The following is a 20,671-nucleotide window of genomic DNA, read 5'->3' as shown; positions in this document are numbered from 1 at the left end:
GGCAGGTATAAAAAAGCACTAAATTTAACTCATGCTTTGAGTTTATTCGTTCGTTTCTTATGGCCCTTTTGTTTTGAACAGCATATTATGTGTCCATCAAACTAGCCAAATGATCTTCCTTTATTGTCAAGAAGAGTGAATGGGAGTAGAAATTCAAGTCTTTCTTGTTATGAACAACTAATAGATGCTAACAATTCATTCTCCTTTTTATTTTCTTTTTACCTTAAATACAATCCCAAATTTTTATGTATCTTCCGTAAGTTTGTATTTTAAGCTTTTCATATCGTAGTGTGTAGCTGATTAAATAAAGAAAAATTTGTTTAATACATGTAGTTGAAATACAAGAGGGGATAAAGATAGGCTCGTTCCTGACAGGTATGTTGGCGGAAAAATTAAGTGAGGCACAAGTAGGTCAGTGTCATGTAATATATTTAATTATTGTTTAAAGTTTTCGAATTATTCATGGGTTCTTACTCCTATCTTTGTTTTAATCTGCCCTTCCTGTTTTAAAAAGGTATTGATAAGTTTTTTTTCTTTTATGCTCTGGATTTTATACATTCCCTTGTAGACAGCTATTTTTAGGACATAAATATGTGCATGGAAGTAACAAAAATAAGTATGTTTAAGTACCTTTTTTAACACATTATTAGAAATGGAAATATCTCTTCTGGGAATGGAGAGTTGCCACTAATGTTTTTTGGTGATTTTGAATTAATTTTCAAGCAGAAACAACTTTGTCATCAGAAAAACAGCATGCTCCTATTTGTTTAAGGACATAAATTTTAGAGGAAAATAGCCTTTAATTGGACCTCAATTCTGCACCTCAAAGCCAGAAGGACCAAAGTCACATTAGATTAATTTTTCAGGAGAGGGGAAAAGCTTTTTTCTGGCGCATGCAAAGGATGGGAAGGTGCACTCTTTTAACCTATGTAAAAAATTGAAAAGGTAATAAAAATTTTTAAGAATTACTTTCACATGGCTTGGTACGGAATAGACTACATACAATGCGCTAATAAATGGAAAATTGCAATTTTTGGACTTACGTCGCTCTGGCGCTGAGGTACAGATTTTATTTAAACAAAAAGAATTATTTACAAATGCAGATAAGTGGGAACTTATAGTTTTTTCCTTTTTATTTATTTCTTTCTGTAAGAACTGCCTTTTCTTTTTTTTTTTTTTTTAAATAATAATTGGTTCAATGTTCTGATTCAAGCGAGCTCTTGGGTTTAAAAAAAGTGTAAAATCAAAGTACTTTTTGCTTAATCTATTATATTTTAACTATGCATTCACATATTAACTTCACAGTATTTTATTTATTTGTAGATGTTACTTGAGAGGCAAATTTGACACTTATGATTGTTATGTTTAATATGTTACTGGCAGTACTCGCATAGCGATGCCTGTGCTAAAAAATTCAAGAAAATCCATTGAATTAAAGAAAAACAAATTACATCAAAATTACATTTGCAGTAGCTTTGAAATGTAAAAAAACTCCATAATTCATTGCCGAATTCGCTAAGGGACTTTCTAATTAAAAAGAAAATCAATTAACATATGCACAATGAATTTAAAATAAAGTAATAACAGTAAAATATTCATAAGCAACAAAGGCAACTTCCACCAAAATGTTTAAAAAGAAAGTAATGGAAAAAATTATCTGGAAAATGGACCTAGTGTTATAGTTGAAAATTGTCTGAAAAGTGAATCTAGTGTTATAGTAATTTCTCGAAAGAGAAGCCTTGAAAATTGGCTCAATTAGAATCCTTATATCTCCTGTTCTAATTAACTGAAAAAAATGGAACAAACATCATCTTGTTTGGGAAGCAAAACCCTTTCCAACAATATATAATGTTTGGGGGTGGAGGAATTTTTTACCCCCTAATTAGCCAATATTTAGCTTAATTAGTTAATTAGAAAAACTAATTTGAAATTTAGAATTTCGGCTTCAAGGTGCATGGGCCCTGGGTACGTTCGAATTTTTGTGCCAAGTTTCAGGGCTGTAGGTGCTATGGGGTCTTCTGGCCATCGGGTACAAAGAAAGAAACCAAGAAACACCGTCACCTATATATATATTGACTAGAGCACCCGACAGACATTGTTCTGTTAAAACTTTGAAAAGTTAAAAAATTTCAATAAACAATCAAGTGTGTGAACCGTTTTGTTGAAAAAAATAAGTAAAAAGAAAATGTTTTAAGCTGCTTGGTGTCAGAATGCGTACATTTATTACAACTTGACTTATCTAATGCCCACTGAGCGGTTGTTTTATGAACTATTTTTTCTCCTGTACTTGATGGTTTGTTCCTACAGCCTTACTCAAAGAATAAAAAGCGTCCTCAGACATTAAGTGTAAAAAACTAACTACCCATCTAGAACAAAAGAAAAATCCCGCTGCAACATCCTCATATAAAAAAGAACAAAATAATCAAAAGGATATTGTGTAAAAAAATGATAAAGGTTAAAAAAAATCTCTGAATACAAAAAACACTCATCCCTCCCCTCCCCTTAACAAAGTAAAATAAACATTCTTCAACTAAAATGACTGAAAACTCTTTAAGAACGAAAGACAATTCTTTGCAATTTGAAATATTTCGCCAAATAAACAAAAAATACAATAAATTACATTAACAGTAGCTTTAAAATGAAAACAAATGATCACGCAACTCTATTGTTTATAGCCAAATTCACCAAGCCACCACATTACTGTAATCCAGCCTACCAGTGAGCGAAGCCAACTCCGACTGATTAATGGTCCGATCTTTGGAACAAAAACTTTTTAAACTTCATATATTGCCTAATTTGTTTTTTCCACCAAAGATAAAGATCTTCCACTGAACTAATCTTTTGTGTACAGAACTATCCTGTTTTAGTTTATCTCGACGAAAATTAAATTTGTTTCGCCTTTAAATTCCATCATCTTTTCCTTTAAAAATGTTCTGATTAGTTTGATAATCCTTAAAGTATATTGTGACATTGGTGCCAAAACTCAGATGGATTTGAGCTAAGAAACAAATGTTGCTAGGTACGGTACTTTCTGATCATTTGGTTAGGAAAACCTAAAGCAACCGATCCGGTCACATGGTTTAACTACGACGACAGAACACACGTTTTGCGTGAGCCTTCCAGTACTTTACGTTAAAATATATCACAGGACCTAAAATCGTTGCTTTCAAGAAATGAAGGCTTCACTCTCTCTCTATGTTTTATCAATTCTCAATTGACATATCACAGTAGGAAATTTCATTACAAAAAGCAGAGTTCACTTTCTTGTTGTCCTTTAGCAACGGATGAAATATTTCAGTTCTCGCTCAACAATAAGTTAAAATAAATAGTCATCATTTGGAAGATATAACCATCTAATGTTTAAATGAATTAATTAACAAAAAGTTTCCGATTCAATCCATCGCGCTTCAAAACCATGCTTGCCACAACTTAATTACACACAAAAATTTTTTATCAAAATCGGTCCAGCCGTTTAAAAGCCTTTTGGTGACAAACGTCCGCACAGAAAATTTTTATATATTAAGATTAAGACTTCAAATTTCAACACATGCAATTGTTTTATATTTTGTCACTTAATGCTTTGTTTAAGCTTAGCTGCTTGAAACTGACTAAATTAAAGCGTTAAATGAATGAAATTTGCAATTTTTTGGCATATCAAATAATTTGATCATTATATTTGTGTGTATATAAACTTTTTTTTTTTTTTTTTTTGTGCATTAATAACTAAGTTTTAAGTGTTACTTTTCCTGAAAATTAAATTTAACATTTTCTTTACACTGCTGTCACAACCTTGTACCAGAAAAATAGAAAAATCCCCCTTTCCTTACAGTATGCTAATTATACAAAAAGCATATTAAAAGAAGTGTTTTTATCGTAGATTTTGTTCAATGAAAGAAAGACAAACTTTGTACAGAAAAATCTTAATAGTGTTTAAGATTTATTTTGGTGTAGTTTTTGAATTGTTTGTTTTGCAGCACAATTGTTGTTATAAAATCAAAGTTCAGGCTTGATTCGTGTTTTTTTTTTCTTTCTTTTTTATGATTGTAAATGAAAACAAAATATGCAAGTTTCATTTTTTTAAATTACTTTTTGTGTGTTACATTAATTACTTCTGCAAATCTAAGTTGTAGAACACTTAACTGCATGCAGGTAGGCAAAATGTCTTTACAGAAAAAAAAGTTTGGATCGTGTGGTTTGAAAGTAGCTGTAATGATTCAATGAATTGTAAACAGAAATATTGTTTATTTTTTGTACTCGGTTTTAGTCAATGAAAAAATTTAGCTGTACTACTCATTGATTTACTGTTGTTTTAAACGTAATCTTTATTTAAAAAAAAAAAAAATTGAGCTTCAATTTATTGTACAACTTGCTTTTTTTTTTGAATCTATAAATAACGGCAGGTAAAACTTTTCAAATTAGGCATTAATACTAAATAGAACAATAGCAGTGCCTTTTTGACATGCAAATAATGAACTCATTGCTGGCTAGAACATGTGTAAAATGAGAATTTTTTTAAGTTGTAGCTATGATCTGTGGAGCTGAATAGTTAAAATAAAATCTAAAATAATAAGCATGTCTTTTTAACTTCTCTAAAATAAAGTATTAAACTTGGTAAATGAATGTATTTGTCTCGAGCAGGCACATTATAGACACAAATTATTTGTCCTAATTCAAAAATTAACTTATTTAAGTTTATGAAATTTACAACTGTTGGAGAAATTTTTGCAATCTTATTGACTACTAATAAGCATGTATCCATTCATTAAAAGTATTTTAATCCGAATTCAAAGATTTATGGAAATATCTATCTCTTGTAGTATAGACAATTAGAATTAAAGTCATGATGGCCTTTTGCTGAAAACCTACCAGTCACATGTTTTCAAATTACTTTCTAAGGATCTCGGCAATATTTTTAAAAAATGTTGATTTCTTTTCATTGATAAATTTTGCATTCTTCTAGCTAGTAAAACTCTTCTATTTTAATGTAAAATGTTATGCAAAAAAGAAAGGAAAGAAAAACAATCTGTAGTCGTATAATTGCTTACAAATTTGTACAAATAATTGTATAGGTACAGTTATTGCATTAGTAAAAATATTTATATATGCGTGTGATGCAAAAAGTGTGCTTTCCCCCTTAGTGTTGTTCTCAGTGGTATAAACTTGTAAATATTTATAGGCTGCTCAACACAGTGATCAGGTTGTACAACTTAATTCACTGGGACTGCTATGAATACGTTTTTGAAACCAACTGTGGTACAAGTCATATAGTGTAGATTGTGTTAATTTAAATATCTATTAAAAAAACTTTATTGTTTATCTGTTATGAAATATTTATACCTATATATATTTGAATAATATATATATGTATGTTTATGTGTATGTATTATTGAAATATATATGCATGTTTTGCATTTTTAATAGCAAATCGCACTTCATACACATACAGGACGATGTTAATGTGCATTATGCACCCATGTTTCCTTTATTGTTTTCATGTTTTAGGCTATTAATTTCTAGCGAATAAAATTATTCCATATTATGTGCAATTTCATTTGTTTGTGTTGGAAGTTTTTGCTGGCTGTTTACAAAAACTTATTTTTGTTTGTTTCAAATACCTTTCAATCTTAAAATTGTATAAACACACAATGCACTTTATGCAACAAATGTATGCATCAGTTAAAAATTTTGTAATAAAAGTTTATCACATTATAAAGTCCCTGTGTCATAAAGTATTTTAAAACCCAGCATCGAAAAATATTGTGCTCTAAAAAAATTTCGAAAAAAAAAAAAAGCTTCTATAAACATAAGTTTCTTTAGATGAAAATTTTTTCTCCCTTTCAAAATCTTTGTTTAATTGTTTTGTGTAATTTATATGTGCTTTAATAAATTGTGTCCAAGAGTATTTGAAACTCACAATAAGTATGTTATCCCAATATTTAAAATTGTAAAATATTTAAAACAATAGATGCTTTTCTTTTGAGAAAAAAAAATCTAGTGAATTGCTTTGTATTGAAATTATCAAATATTAGTTTATTATATTGTATTGTTTTATGTAAATAAACTGTAAAGAAATACTTGTTTTGTGTGCTGTATTTTTAAGGCATTTTTCCAAATTTATTTCATAACTTTATGGCTGTTACACTTCTTTTTCAAAGGAAGGGGGGGGAGCAAAATAGTAATTTAAGAATAATGCATATTTAAGGGAATATAATCGCATAATTTATGTTAGTTGATAAGACATGCCCTGGGATTGTTAGTGTATGTAAGGTTTTGAATGCAACACATCCAGAGTAACAAATAAAAAAGAAGAACACCTAAAGGTCTGATAAAATTTTTTAAAAGATGTAAGATTGAACAGGGGTCCTCATTACAGTAAAAGGGGTGATAATTTCTCAACCTTTCCTATAAGGTTTGATGGGAAAATGTCAAAAAATTTTAATTCTATGAATAGTTGCATTTGCTTAATTATTTTACACTTAAAAAAATTTTGATGTCTACTGTGTCGTCAGTAGTGCGGACCCGAACATAATATGAACCTTCAAGAAAACGAAAGTAGCGGGGAAAAGTTAAAAAATCGGAACGGGTGCGGTTTTCCTGCTCACGCGCAATTATAAGGTTTTGTTTTTTTAAAGGGTTCATTTGGATCATTCTTTTAACAAGCTTACATATGCTTCTGTAAAGCTGTATGTTTCTGAATATAATAGTATCTTTCCATTCAATTTTCATAACCTTCCTGCGGTTGAATTCACGTCCAAGTCTCGTGATAATCCACTATTCTATTATCAGATTCATCAGTTATTTCTATTTCTATTCAAGAGTCACAACTGACTACAACTGTATTTATGTCGAGGACTGCATACTAAGTGCCTTGCCTCCATTATTTTATATACCGATAGATGGCAGCACCATCACCGGATCGAACAGTTAATGAGAATTTAGAACTAGTCCAAGAGCTAAAAGCTACCTGGTGCTAGCACCTCCAGAGGTATCGTTTCACTTGGAGGACATTGAGACCACGAGCATATTTAACTTCGCCCAGTCCCCTTTAATGACGACGGTGGGTCTTCGACCAGCGGGGATCGAACCCAAGCCCCTCCGGCCCCGAGTCCAATACCCTACCGATCAGGCTACCACGGCCCCATTCATCAGTTAACCTCTACTCATTAGAACATTCCAATTTTTTGCGAAATTTTCATTAATCATCTGATATTAGAATAAAAGATACCCAAAGTATTATATATCAATTGAACGGCCCTGTTTTTCTGCATAAGATGAAACTTGTTCGAGCTTTGCGAAGTAATTAGAACGAGAATTTTAATTGTTTTTAACAAATATCAAGCTAAAACGTTCAGTTAGCAAGAGCGGCATTGTTGTACTAGAAATACCTTTATTAAAATGTATCTCAAGTGTCAAGTTTCTAAAAGTAATATAAATATGATTTCCACACACATACTTAGATGTGCGAAGTAATGTATTTTGCTATGTTTTTTTTGGGGGGGGGGGCACGAGAAATGTTCGTAAAATCGTAATCGAGTAGCCTTATTTGGCGAAATTGAGGAAGTTTCGTTTAAGATGCACTCTTGCGGAAATATTTTGAAATGGAAGTTAAATCAATTTCAAGTTACCTTTGATGATATTCGAGTAGGGATCAAGGTTCCTTCTTTTGAAATTAACTTTTTAGCCCTTACTGATCTCATCAAGGGGATCATAACATTCCGTTTTCAGCTATCCTATCCTGTTCTTCCCATACATACTACTGAAATGTCCCGTTATCTGAAGCGACAGTTCGGAACACTGAATGCTTCAACTAAAAGCGAATGGGGTGGAACTTTAAAGCATTTTCATACCAACGAAATATATGCCTATGCCTAATGTACTCATAGAAACAGTTTTTTTTTTATGACTTGTTTACGGACGAAGCTAAAAGCACCGCTGCAAATCGCAGGACCCAAGATTTCGTTCTTAGCGATTAAATAAGAATCTTATTTAAGACCATCACTAAATGTAATCAGTAAATTTGTTTATTGAAAGATACATTCATTCTTTTCTTTTAAGTGTTCAGTTCTGTTTTGTCTATCATTTACTACTTTTTTTTTCCAAAGATACACGTGCAGATGGCTAAAATTGGCTGTGATGTCCCGTTTTGAGGCAGAAAATTTTTTTTATGTGTTGAAGCAATAAATATTTCGATACTTGCGTTTTCACACAACCTTACTAAATTTGGTGGTACCTCATATCACAATGTACTATATACATTTAAATAGTAGTATACGATAAATATATAAACGTGGTTAAACTTTGCCTGTTGCAGTAAACCGTAATATAAATACCAAAATGATCTATGATATAACTTTTAATAGTAAATAACAGACTAAATTTGGGTTGTTTTTCTGATTTGCAAAGAGATCACATTTTCAAGGGGAATTTTTATCAGCAAATAGATTTTTTCCTTGTTTTGGTTTTCGCAAAACTATCAATGATATTATTGTACTAGTGAAATCATTATTTTTTTTAATTAACATGATAAATTAAGGGGATTTTTGGCCCCCCTGAAATCTAAGAGGAGGGGCCTGTGCCCCCACATGCCCTTGCGCTAATCAGGCTCTGAGGGTACGGGCGGGCCCTTGCCAGCACTCTCCCCTCAGATCCGACACTGGCAATAACAAATGCACCTCTTATTATTTCTTACGATTTCAAAAATCCCAGTTTCTTTTTTTAGTGTTTTCCTTTTATCCTTTTTAATATTAATTATACTAAGTGAATTAATTACGTTTCTCTGTTGATATAATGAGCTGAAATTTCTGTTTTTATGTTCAAGTTCGAAATGTTCTTTAAGGGGGGGGGGGGGCAGTTTCGGAAGCCAAAATTTTAGTGTTTTTCGTCAGTTTTTAACAGGAAAGAAATTATCAGAATTTCTTTAAACTGGAAGGGCATTACTGAAGCCACAATTTTTGTCTGTGAACATTTCAATTTTAATTTCTCGTAAACAACATATTTCTTATAAGAATATGAACTTATTGAAAAAAATTGCTGTGAACGTTTTCAAATCTCCACAGTCACTTTTTTAAGAGCTTATAGCATCGGGACTAATCGGAATTTTTCACAGAAATTTTGGCAACATATTCTTGAATATTTTTACTACATTTTACGACACAAAAAAAAAAGTATTTTTTTGACTCGTCCCCAGTAGCACAACAATTTTGGCCAATATCGGTCGAGTATTGGCCAAACCTGGCGTGCGTCGTCGTATGTCGGACGATTTTACCCGATTTTGGCCAATACTGGGCAGTATTGGCATCCCGATACTGAAAAAGTGAAAAGGCTTTATAAAACGTTTTTTAAAAAGAAATTCTGTGTTTAACATAAAGGTAGAACTGTTCTGAGACTTTTTCCAGTAGATTTGGTATTTGAAACTCCTGATTAAAGAAATTGACAGACCTCGCTATTGGCCGATCTAGTCCAATACTGTATAGGCTTGGCCAACTGATACTGGTCAAATCAGAAAAACTTAATCAACGGTTACTTTTCAGAACATTTCGCAATTTCCTCCCAAAAGAATAACATGAATACCAGACATTTTGACGAAATTTAGCACTGCAAAAATATATTTGGAAATTTACGCTTCCTGTCTATTGTCCAATGCTGTCCGATACTCAGCAACATTGGTCATCTCAATTATTAACGTGCATTCAAAACAGTTTTCTTGCAAAGCATTTTGAAATTCAATGCGTGGGTACAATTGGGAGAAGTTATTTTCCAATAACTTCCTAACCCATCATCCACGATAAAGTAATCTACGTTTTTTGCTTCATCCAACATTTGCCGATCTTATCCAATTCTATGCAGTATTGGCATTCTGAATTAAAATATTACTTTTAAAATAGTTTTTTTAGTGAATATTTTGTTCTGTAATGTGTTGATAGTACTGGGAAAAATTATACTGAAATAATTTAGGAATATATTATCCACAAAAACGAAACGTATGGAGGTTCGGTTCTGCCGACACTGGCCGATCGCATCCGATGCTGCGCTGTATTGGTATTCTGAATTAGAAAATTACTTTTAAAACAGATTTTTTGCAAGACACTATAAATTTTTATACAAAGGTGCAATGAAAAAAAGTCATTTTACAATAATTTATCGATCTATAATACACGATACCGAAATGTACAGCGCTTATCTTCTGCTGACATTAGCCGATCGCATCCGATACTGTGCTGTATTGACAGTCTGAATTAGAAAATTACTTTTAAAACATATTTGTTGAAAGGCATTTTGAATTTTAAGGTGTAGGTTTAATCAAAAAAAGTCATTTTACAATAATTTATCGACTTATATAATCCACGATACAATGTACGGCGTTCCACTTCTGTCGACATTGGCCCGATCACATCCATTACTATGCTGTATTGACATTCTGAATTAGAAAATTACTTTTAAAGCAGACTTTTTGCAAGACATTTTGAATTTTAATACGTAGGTAGGATTAAAAAAAAGTCATTTTACAATGATTTATCGATCTATAATACACGATACTGAAATGTACGGCGTTTTTATCTTCTGCCGACATTAGCCGATCGCATCCGATACTGTGCTGTATTGGTATTCTGAATTAGGGAATTACCTTTAAAATAGTTTTCCTATTGGATGTTTGCTGCTTCTAATAAGTGGATAAAATTGAGAAAAATTATTCTGAAATAATTAGGAATCTATTGTCCCCGATAAAGAAATGTATGGAGTTTCGCTTTTGCCGACATTAGCCGATTCCATTCGATATTGTGCAGTACATCCAGTGCTCTCTGATGACGCATGCGCAGAGCCGGGAGTTCTCTCGCTCCGCTCCGTCGAAGGACGCCATTGCTGTTGTTATTAGCTTCATCATTAACTCGTTCTGTGGGTAAGTTTGAAATCGTTTTCTATATTGAATAGAATTGCAAATTTCTTTAAACTAGAATTTGAAATGTGTTATACATTTTGCATTCACTCTTTGTTCAATACACATAGTGTTCTGAATACCCGAAAAATCTTCCAAATTTGCTTGTGCTGTGTTTGTGATTGTTTTATGATGTCAATAGCGTGGGGGGGGGAGGCATTTCAATTAAAACTTTTTAGCATGTGCTATCCTTTATTATAAATTGTTCCTTTTCACGTTTTGAGAATCGAGCTATATTAACGTTATCGCTAACACTTACAAAAAAAAAAAAAAAAAAAAGACGCCGAACTGTTTAGTTCTATATGTTACAGCTATTTTGCTTTGTTTTATATTTTCTTATCTTGCAGAGATTTCATATAGTACAGGGAAATTGCATTTTAGCTGTTTTCAAGCATCGAGCAAGATAAAAACATATAAAATATTCTTTTTTTTCCCTTGAAAATTCTTCCCGTGCTCTTGAAAAAATAAGTTAGAATATAGTTAGAATAATTGTCATTTACTGTCAAGTATAACGCTTATTTGTGAGGCAATATAAGTATTTAATTTATGTCAACAAACAGTTAATATATTTAACAATTCAGTTTTGAATCAGATATGTACAATTTCTGAACATTTTGAGGCTTCGAGGAAAAAAGATGGAAACTTTGATTCTTTACAAACTTTTTTTTTTTAAACAGTGATGTTTTGATGAAAATAATTTCATGAATTCACAAATATTTTCAATATTTCAAGTGCATATAACATATTACTTTTCAGGGAAATCCAAACTCAGGAAATGGATAGGTACCGTAGCAAAAGAGGGTTGTAGTAAGTTTATGCTCTCTGACGCTGTTTTTTTTTTCTGGTGCACTTAACAGTAGTTGGCACTTGACATCAGTTTATGAAAGTAAAGGTATTGAGTTATTAAAGTAAGCAGAAATAGTATCTTTATCTCTGTTGTGCTGTGTATTTTCTCTGTATTGCGATTTCAGCGGTTGTATACTAAATTGTTCAAAGTTGTATGTAATATTAAATATTTATTTGCAATTTATTTGTGATTTGTGCTTATCCAAGTTATTTGAGATAATTGCAATATAATGGCTGGAAGTGAAAAGATACTAAATTCTATAATAATTGCTTAAAATTGTATCTGTAAAAATTATCATAACCACAAAAGATTACATAATCTAAAAGGTTACTTATTACATCATCCTACTTGCTGGAGTAGTAATTGCTTGTTAGTATTTTAAATAAAAAGCATATATGCCTTCAAGATTTTGATGCATAGAAAAATGCTCAACTAACTACATAGATTTGAGGAAAAAAAGAAATCTCTTCAACTAACAAAATCCCTATTATAGCATATCATAGTGTATGTTATTATATTTCCTTATTTTCAAAAACAAAATTTGAAATGTTTTAATATTTGCTATTTTATATCTAAATGTGAAAAAGATAATTTCTAATTATAAAGAGTATTTTGATATTATGGCAAATATGAGTTTAATGTAAACTTCTCATTAACATCTTTCAGTAATTTGATTTGTTTGCATCTGTTAAAAAAATTGACTTTTTCGATTACATAATTTTTAATTTTGTCTCAAGAATTATAGTTCAAGGTTAGGAACTTAACTTTAATAAAAGTTTAAATAGTTGTACAAGACTTTCAGTTGTATGTTGCTATGGTTCGCTGGTATAGGTATATCTATATATGATATTTTTCATATTTATTTTTGGAACTAGGATAGAATGCACTGTAATTTGGTAAAAAATAAAATGCATACTTGAAACATAACAGTAATGTTTATTATTTAGGTTTATTTAATTACTGCCTTTTTTAATATCTATGTGATTTTCCCTGCCAGAGGTTCAAGTTGTGCCGCCCGTATGACCTCTTGATCTTTTCAGCAGGGAATCCTCTCTCATCAGACTCTAGAGATGAATGATCCTGTTTGTCCACACAACAGAAGATCTTCGACCGTCTGGCTTCGAACCCGCAACCCTTTAGTCCACTTCACTGATCCATGATTTGGTAAGTTTGCTCAATAATAAAGCCAATTATAAAAAGGTTTTGTATCGCGATTTTTTTTAAATGTTAAAGCATTTCCATGTAACTGATGTAACATAGTAAATTTATCTATGTTTAGAAAAATTATTAAGCTGAAACAACACATCTAAATTGATAATTTCTTTCCTGATACAGGATTTGGGTCATTCCAAAGTTAATGCAACATTTAATGTCCAAGACTTTAAGTTGTAGGGTAGTTCTCAAAAGGTGAGAACAAAAACATTGCTTTTGAGCCATTTTTAAAATTTTGGAATTTGAAATCAATTTTGCTTTTATTGCATAGCATGTATACCTCGAACATCATACACAAACATAAAAAGACAGCAGGTATTTATGCAATTTAATGATCGTCTGTAGATAACAGATTTTGGGCATATAGTTGTCCGGTAGGTAACAGATTTTGGACATCATCATAATCAGGGCTGTGGAGTCGGAGTCGGACTAATTTTGGGGTAAAGGAGTCGGAGTCAGAGTTGTTAGAAACCATGCCGACTCCGACTCCGGGGCTCTTTTTTTCTTTCATTTTCACTGACTCTCCTTGCATTTTTTAAAAACTGACTACCAATTGGTTCGATTACATGTATAAAAAGCTACTAATGAGAAAATAACTGCCATTATGGCAATCAGCTAGCTTGAGTGCTTACCGAACTTTCTGTAGCCGTCCCCTAGTTTTCTTGCCTTTTAACTTAACTAATAGCAACTGTCAGCAGACTGTTTTGTTGCCTAATATTGTCAAGTAATCACTTTCAAATAAAAATAGAAACATAGTGTTTTGTTCAATCTCAGTTATAAAATAGTAAAAGGAACATAACAATTTAGTTAGACGAGGCCCGTAGCTCAGGTGGAAACTTTTGAGAGTGATCCGCAAACTCAGATAAGTTCTGGCGAAAATGCACAAATCCAAAAGATCCGATGAAATAATCGATTTTTTGTTCTTTATTAAGACTATTTCTATAAGCTTAGTTCTCACTAAAATGTATGGAACAAAATAAGTGTAAATCATTTCTTGGTTATAACACTCAATAATTACAGTTAATCTTAAAATCTTCATATGAAGGTTAATCTAAAGCAGCCAGTAAAATTTAAATTAAAAATTTAGCGAAGAAGAAATATAGGTATAGTAAAAGCTATTCGTACACATTTGTACACCGCCGAATTTTGTGTAAAATTAGCTCCTGATGTATATGGGCCCTATATTTGTTGAAATTTTATTGATAAAGTATAATTTAAAATATATCCGGGAAAATTTTCAGAATTGAAATATTTATATTTTTTATAAACTCTGAAATTAACTTTGGAAGTCACCTACCAGATGGGTGTCACCGGGGCCAAACCACCCTCTCTCAAGAACTTTGCCGGGAAAAAAGCTTTTCTCTCAAGTTACAGCTTTCAAAAATTGAAAGCACACGATTTGATCAATATCTATTTGTTAAACATTAAAGGGGGGAGGGAAAATTACAGCTAATCCTTCTCAATTTTTTTTAAAGGGATTTTTAAGTCATCTCACTTTTAAACTCGTAACTATTGGAAAATTTGAGTTTTAAATTGAATTTCTAACGTTGTATGTGTCTTGGGTTTACAATGAAAAAACAAAAGGCAAAATTTTCATAAAAAAGAATTAATATTTCAATCTCTGTTTAGAGGTTTTCCCCCTTTCCCTGAAGAAAAAAAGGGAATTGAAAAAGTACAATTAAAAAAATAATAATAATAATAAAATCAGGAGTCTGAGTCGGGCGTTTCAAAATCCAGGAGTAGGGGTCAGAGTCGGCCATTTTCCTTCCGACTCTGCAGCCCTGATCATAATGAAAGTTTCACTTTTTGAACTTTTCCAATGAAAATTTTATCTATTTTTAAATCCTGCTATGAAAAATAGAGGATTTATGAAGTACATGAGTGACCTTATATACTGGTCTTAAAATAATAAAATTTTGTTATGGTTTTGTATAATCCGAAAAAAAAAAACATCCATTTTGCCGGCGCAGGTGATCAAGTCGCCAAAACCGCCGCTGTTGGCGAAAACCTGAATTCCTCTCTGGTAACCCTTTGCATATTATACGCTGTGAGTTGTCGCCAATCGAGGTTTGCTTGGCGATTTTTGCCGCCTTTGTTTACTACTCGTTACATCATAACTTGAGTTTCGACTGTTATTTATGTAATGTCTAATGCATAATGTATTAATTGTTCAAAATAGCAATGAATTAAAGAAATTAACATTATAATAGCCTTTAGTTAGTAAGGTTACAAGACAGAAGAGCATATTATAATATTGAATAAATGGACAGAATTATCGGCGTCTAGATCGTAACGCAATTTGGACATCTCACATATATGTTTAAGAAAAGTGATTTTACTTCAAAGATACTGCATAAAAACATATGAAAACACTTTAAAATGATTAACAATTGATTTTGAGGATCAAAAAATACCTTTAAAACATATAAATCATATATTTAGTACTCAAATAATAGCATTGTCAAGATTGTAACTTTGGACATACATAAAACTTCCATCTTCCTTCTTTTTTTAAATTTTTTACACAATTAATAATCTGTCTTTAATTTTTTAATTTGTAGAAAATATTATCAAAAAAATATTCAGTTTGAGATTCATACCCTTAATTTTGTTTTGAAACGGTTGGAAATAATTAAAAAAAATTTTTTTGATGGTACATTTGCCCAGTTAACGTTTTGAAAGTCCAAAATTGTGCCTTTTAGCAATGAAAAAATATTTTTAAGGGTATTTGAAGAGCATTTTTTCCATAATTTTTAATATATTTAACAATTATTTCCATTTATCATTAATATTCCATAATTTTATTTTTCCGTAATTCTTGCCTCTATACAGTATTATTATTTAACTCAAAAATTTTTGAGTCAATTAAAATGAAAGTTATTTTGTGTTGAAGCTTCAAAGTTGAGGTCTGTGCTTGCTCCCCCTTTTGAGAACTGCCCTGTAACCTTTTCCCAAATTTTACTCCAAAGTTAAATGTAAACATTAAAAATGATAGGTCTGACATATTTTTCATTGATACATTACTAAAATTAAGTACATTTTTTACTTTTTGAATGGGGTTATTGAAATTGTGTCCTATAAAACAACCATGCCCCAACAGCACTTTATTTATTTTTAAACCTTTTTTTTTCATGTAATTTTTTTAAAATATGTTTCTTTTCAACTCATTATTAACATATTATACTAACATGTTTTTAAAATAAAATTTCAAATTTATTTTTATTTTATGGAAGAAAATCTTTTGTCTCCTGTGGTACTGCCTCCTTACTTCTTTAATTATTATAATAAGAATGTGTTACTTAAATATTGTCAACGATAGCTATGTACTCCTACAAGTTATTAATGTAAAGTAGCCATTTTTTTCGCATGTGCTATTTTGAAGAGTTCCAGGTGAGGAAAAAAGAACTTTAGACATAGGTGTCTTTTTTATGTGTCCCCTGCGTTACTATTAAATTATAGAAAGATATAATTATTTTATTGTTTAACCCATGTTAAAACTTTCAGGTTGAGTTTAAAAGAAAAAAAAACCATATACTTTTGCATTGTTTCCATTAATACAAGGGGAATTTTTAATACCATTTTGTCCCCTGTGTTACCTTGATCTTGGTAACACAGGAGACAACAAAGTAACATAGGGGACTTAATTGTTTCTAAGCTTGCTATGTAGTTAAATTTTAAAAGAAAAAACATATTTAGGTTGAAAGAATATGCAGTATTTTAAATTATATGAAAAATATGTCTGTTTAATATAATTAAGAAATTGCAAATGTTTCTTTGGTTACAACCAAATTTTATCACAGATCGATGAACAAAACAAAGGAGGACTAAAAGGCACATTTTTCTTCTCTTAAATTCTATTTAGATTTCTGTTGTAAGAATTTTTATCTCTTTTGGAGTTATCATTATATAAGTTCAGTTTTGGTACTTGGAAAATATTTTTAATGAAAAAGAGCACTATTTTTTTTTTTAATTTCAAGAAGGGTGTAGTGTTTGAAATAAGAAACAGGTTTTTACCTTAATGTTACTTTCTTAAAGACCTGCTTAACCTACAACAATGAGATTTTTAGTAAATTTGTCCTCTCTTTGTTGCAGAGTGCCAAGTATTTTCCTTTTTTCAAATCTGAATATTTTATATTTAATGTTAATTTGTAATGAATTGACTTTATATATATATATATATATATTCATTTCTAGTTCATATTAATTTTTTTTCCTGGTTATTGTCAATTTTAAACGAGTTTGTAATCGTAAGGCTGATGCATATGGTCACGAGAATTATGAATTAAAAACAACAAGTTTTAAATTTAACATCTGAATATTTTCCTTTGCATTAAAATTACTTTGACAGTCTGAATTAATTTTGTACTGTGGACAAATTATAACTTTCAATATATTCAAAAAAAGTATGTTTCTTTATCGATTATTGAACATTTAAATTTGTTCTCTATTTCAAAATTATTTTCTACATCTGATGACTTTTTCAAAAATTATTTTCCGCATCTATTTATTTCTGCATCTGGCAACTATTTTGAAGACTTTTATATCATAGGTTGCGTTTGACGAACCTCACCGGTCGACCGGTAAGTAACCAGTTACTAACCGCGTCGTTCTATGATCAACCGGTTACTGCTGCGGTTATTATTCTAAGAGGTTGATTGGTTGATTGGAGCACGTGATCATTAGTTGTCACGTGATTAACTAACCGGTCGCTCTCGGTCGTGCTCGTCGAACGCACTCATAGACTACTAGTAGCAATTATTTTAATAGCTGAAGTCAGTGGTAGCCCTGAGGAGATTTTGTTTTCATGAAAAATAGTGTTTATAGTAAAACTAGTACCAGATTGTCTTAGTAAATTCAACAATAGTGCATGATTAAGAACTTTTGATTGTGAAGTATCTTTATTTGAATGACAAAGAAAATAGATGACTTACTTTAATACTCCTTGTATTTTGAACTTATTCAAGCCTAGAAATATGTTTTTATATTCTAAATATTATTTAGAATATAAAAAAATATTTCTATAAAATAATAATACAATTATTTTTAAAATTTAGAAGAATAAGCATCTAAAGCCTCTAGAATTTCTTTTCCTTTTTGCTTGCAAAATACAACAATTAGAATTGTGAGCAAAAATGAGAAGTTTTACGGAATCTGATCTTAATTTAAGAAATGTATTGATCCTCAAAAATCCATACTCTGAACAGTAGTTTGATAGATCATTTTTGAAAGTAATAAAATTAACAATTTATGCAGAATAAACTACTTAATGATAAAATAGATTCTTTCTATTTAATTCAATCTAAATTTAATGGTGGTAAGCTAAATCTAAAATAAAAAATTTTTCAAAGTGATTTTCTTATACATTTAATCTGTATTGAATTTCTGTCGCCTGTAAATTTTCTGCTGTAATTACCTAGCTTAGGTTTGTACTACATAAATTTGTTTGTTATTGAACCTATAAGTCTTCACTCTTTCTGTTTACAACAACAGAAGTATACAACCATTCAAAGAAAATCATTTATATCCGCAAATCAAGTTATGCGTAATTTTTTCATTTTGTAATTTAAAAATACTTGCTAAAATAATATGAGGGATAATGTATTTGTATAAGTTATTTTACAGTGTCTAATAATTGCAAGGGTAAATGGGGGCTACCACTAAAAGCCCACAGTGGTTCACGAGCAATCTTCATGTGATCTGCAAACATTTTAGTTGATGGTGAACAGCATCATTTTTGTAGCTGAAATTAAATTTATCAAAGAAAATTTTTGGAATCATATGATTTCATCACACATAATTGTTGTAAAAAAAATATCTCCATTTCAACTTGTACCCTTTGGGGAAAGGGTTCCCTCCCCCCAAGCCAAAAAGAAAGGAAAAAAAATGTAGGAATCTGCAAGAAATTTTTTGAAAATATAAATTTGCCAAAGTAAAGAGTCTTATCAAAGAGTAAGACATGATTTGGAAAATATTTTATTACTGTTATAATCAGCAGTGAAATAATTTTATAGTCTTTAATCATCTCCACTGGAGCAGCAAGAATTTTTACCTGAAAGGGAGGGGAGATCTATAGTCTTGATGTGTTTAATTTTATCTAATTGGTAGCAAATTGCTAACTCTACCGTTTCTACAGTAATAGAATTAGCAGTATATGTTGAAGCTAAGAACTCGGGAGAGTTTGACCTCCAAACCATTCTTGTTGCACCACTACTTATGTCAGATTAACTACCAATTAATTAGCAATACCCTCATTTTACACGGATTTCATTACACACAGTTTAAGATTTGACACCGTTATTTCATTATATATGGATGAGTTTTGATTTATGCTGATTCAACATTAAAATGCATAAAGTTTTTCAAAATTTTCATATTTCAAACTTCTAAGATTGTAGATAACAAATGAAAACTGCATTTTGGCATGCTTATATATATTTGGCATGCTAAAAATGTCTCCAGTGGCTCATGCTCCCTTAAATAATTAGGGAGCTTGAGCCACTGGAGACATTTTTAGAGCTCTTTTCAGAGGTAATGTTATTAAACTCACACAATTTATAGCTCACTTGAAAAAAAGCTTTTAGAAGTGACAAATAAGAACAAAACCAACAACAATACCAACATTGATGATACTCGACCGAAAGCTTCTACATTTAAATTTTGAGCCATATTTTGACAGATCTTTCTGATTTGTGTTTATAAAGGAAGATCCCATCATGGAAATGATGCAAGTGACCATGGATGTGCTCATGCCCCACAAAGGCAGTCATTTTTCTATGCCCCTGCATAGAAAAATGACTGCCAAAGGAATATCATAAACAACTCTTATTCATATTCCCTAAGTTAATTCATATTTTCTTCATATCCATTGTGTATTTATATTGGAATTAGTACATATTTTTTATCAATGGAACATAACCTAATCTATTTTAACATTACTGTTAAGTCTTCATTTACGTTTGTGTGGAATGTAACCCCTGCAAAAAACAAGAGTCCATTGTATGTAGTTTACAATTTACATGTTGGTTATAAGTAGTAATCCTTACTATGTGTTTGCTTTGCACATTGCAGAGTTAAAAAAAAAGTGTAAATATATTTTAAGTGACTGTTTTTTTTCTCTCTCTCTTTAGCAAGTGTAAAAATTAAGTAGAATGCTGCGAATACAAATGCTATCAGCTGCAGAATCGGCAGATACCTGCTGGAGCTGTAGATTGGGATCATCGGTCTCACAGTATCAAATAAAGGACACTGAATGGTCGAAACGAAGACAAAAAAGCTGATAATATGTAAACACAATGTATATGTATGTTTTAATGAAAGATATTTATGTTATAAATAATATGTATGTTTTTTACATGTTACCTAGCTGATAATATGTAAAAAAAAAATGAATAAAAAAAATTTTCCCAATGAACTTGTAAATATATAAATTGTTCCAAAATATTAATTTAAGAAAAAAATAAGGATTTTGATTATATCATTTATATGAACGAATGAGAGAACAAAAACATTTATGATGGAAATACTGTCAGTGGGAAGAACTATCATGCTTAAATCTGATCCTTACTCTTAACAATAATGAATCTTAATTTCCCACAATCTTAACATTTGGCGTAAAAAAAGTTATTTGCTGCTCATTAAAAATCATAAAAAATGAAAGATATTACTGTCAGTAATCTAAT

At 30.7% G+C, this 20,671-nt stretch overlaps 1 long non-coding RNA gene across 1 annotated transcript; it reads left to right on the top strand.

Annotated features, from left to right (window-relative positions):
* Positions 1-10,830: 10,830 nt before the first annotated feature.
* Positions 10,831-20,391, top strand: LOC129223515 (uncharacterized). Its single transcript, XR_008580638.1, has 3 exons — positions 10,831-10,897; positions 12,778-12,944; positions 20,120-20,391. It is a non-coding gene; the product is annotated as an uncharacterized LOC129223515 (long non-coding RNA).
* The last annotated feature ends 280 nt before the right edge of the window (positions 20,392-20,671 follow it).

The sequence above is a fragment of the Uloborus diversus genome, chromosome 1 (genome assembly GCF_026930045.1).
Source record: "Uloborus diversus isolate 005 chromosome 1, Udiv.v.3.1, whole genome shotgun sequence".
Classification (NCBI taxonomy): domain Eukaryota; kingdom Metazoa; phylum Arthropoda; class Arachnida; order Araneae; family Uloboridae; genus Uloborus; species Uloborus diversus.
This window is presented reverse-complemented; position numbering and strand designations above follow the sequence as displayed.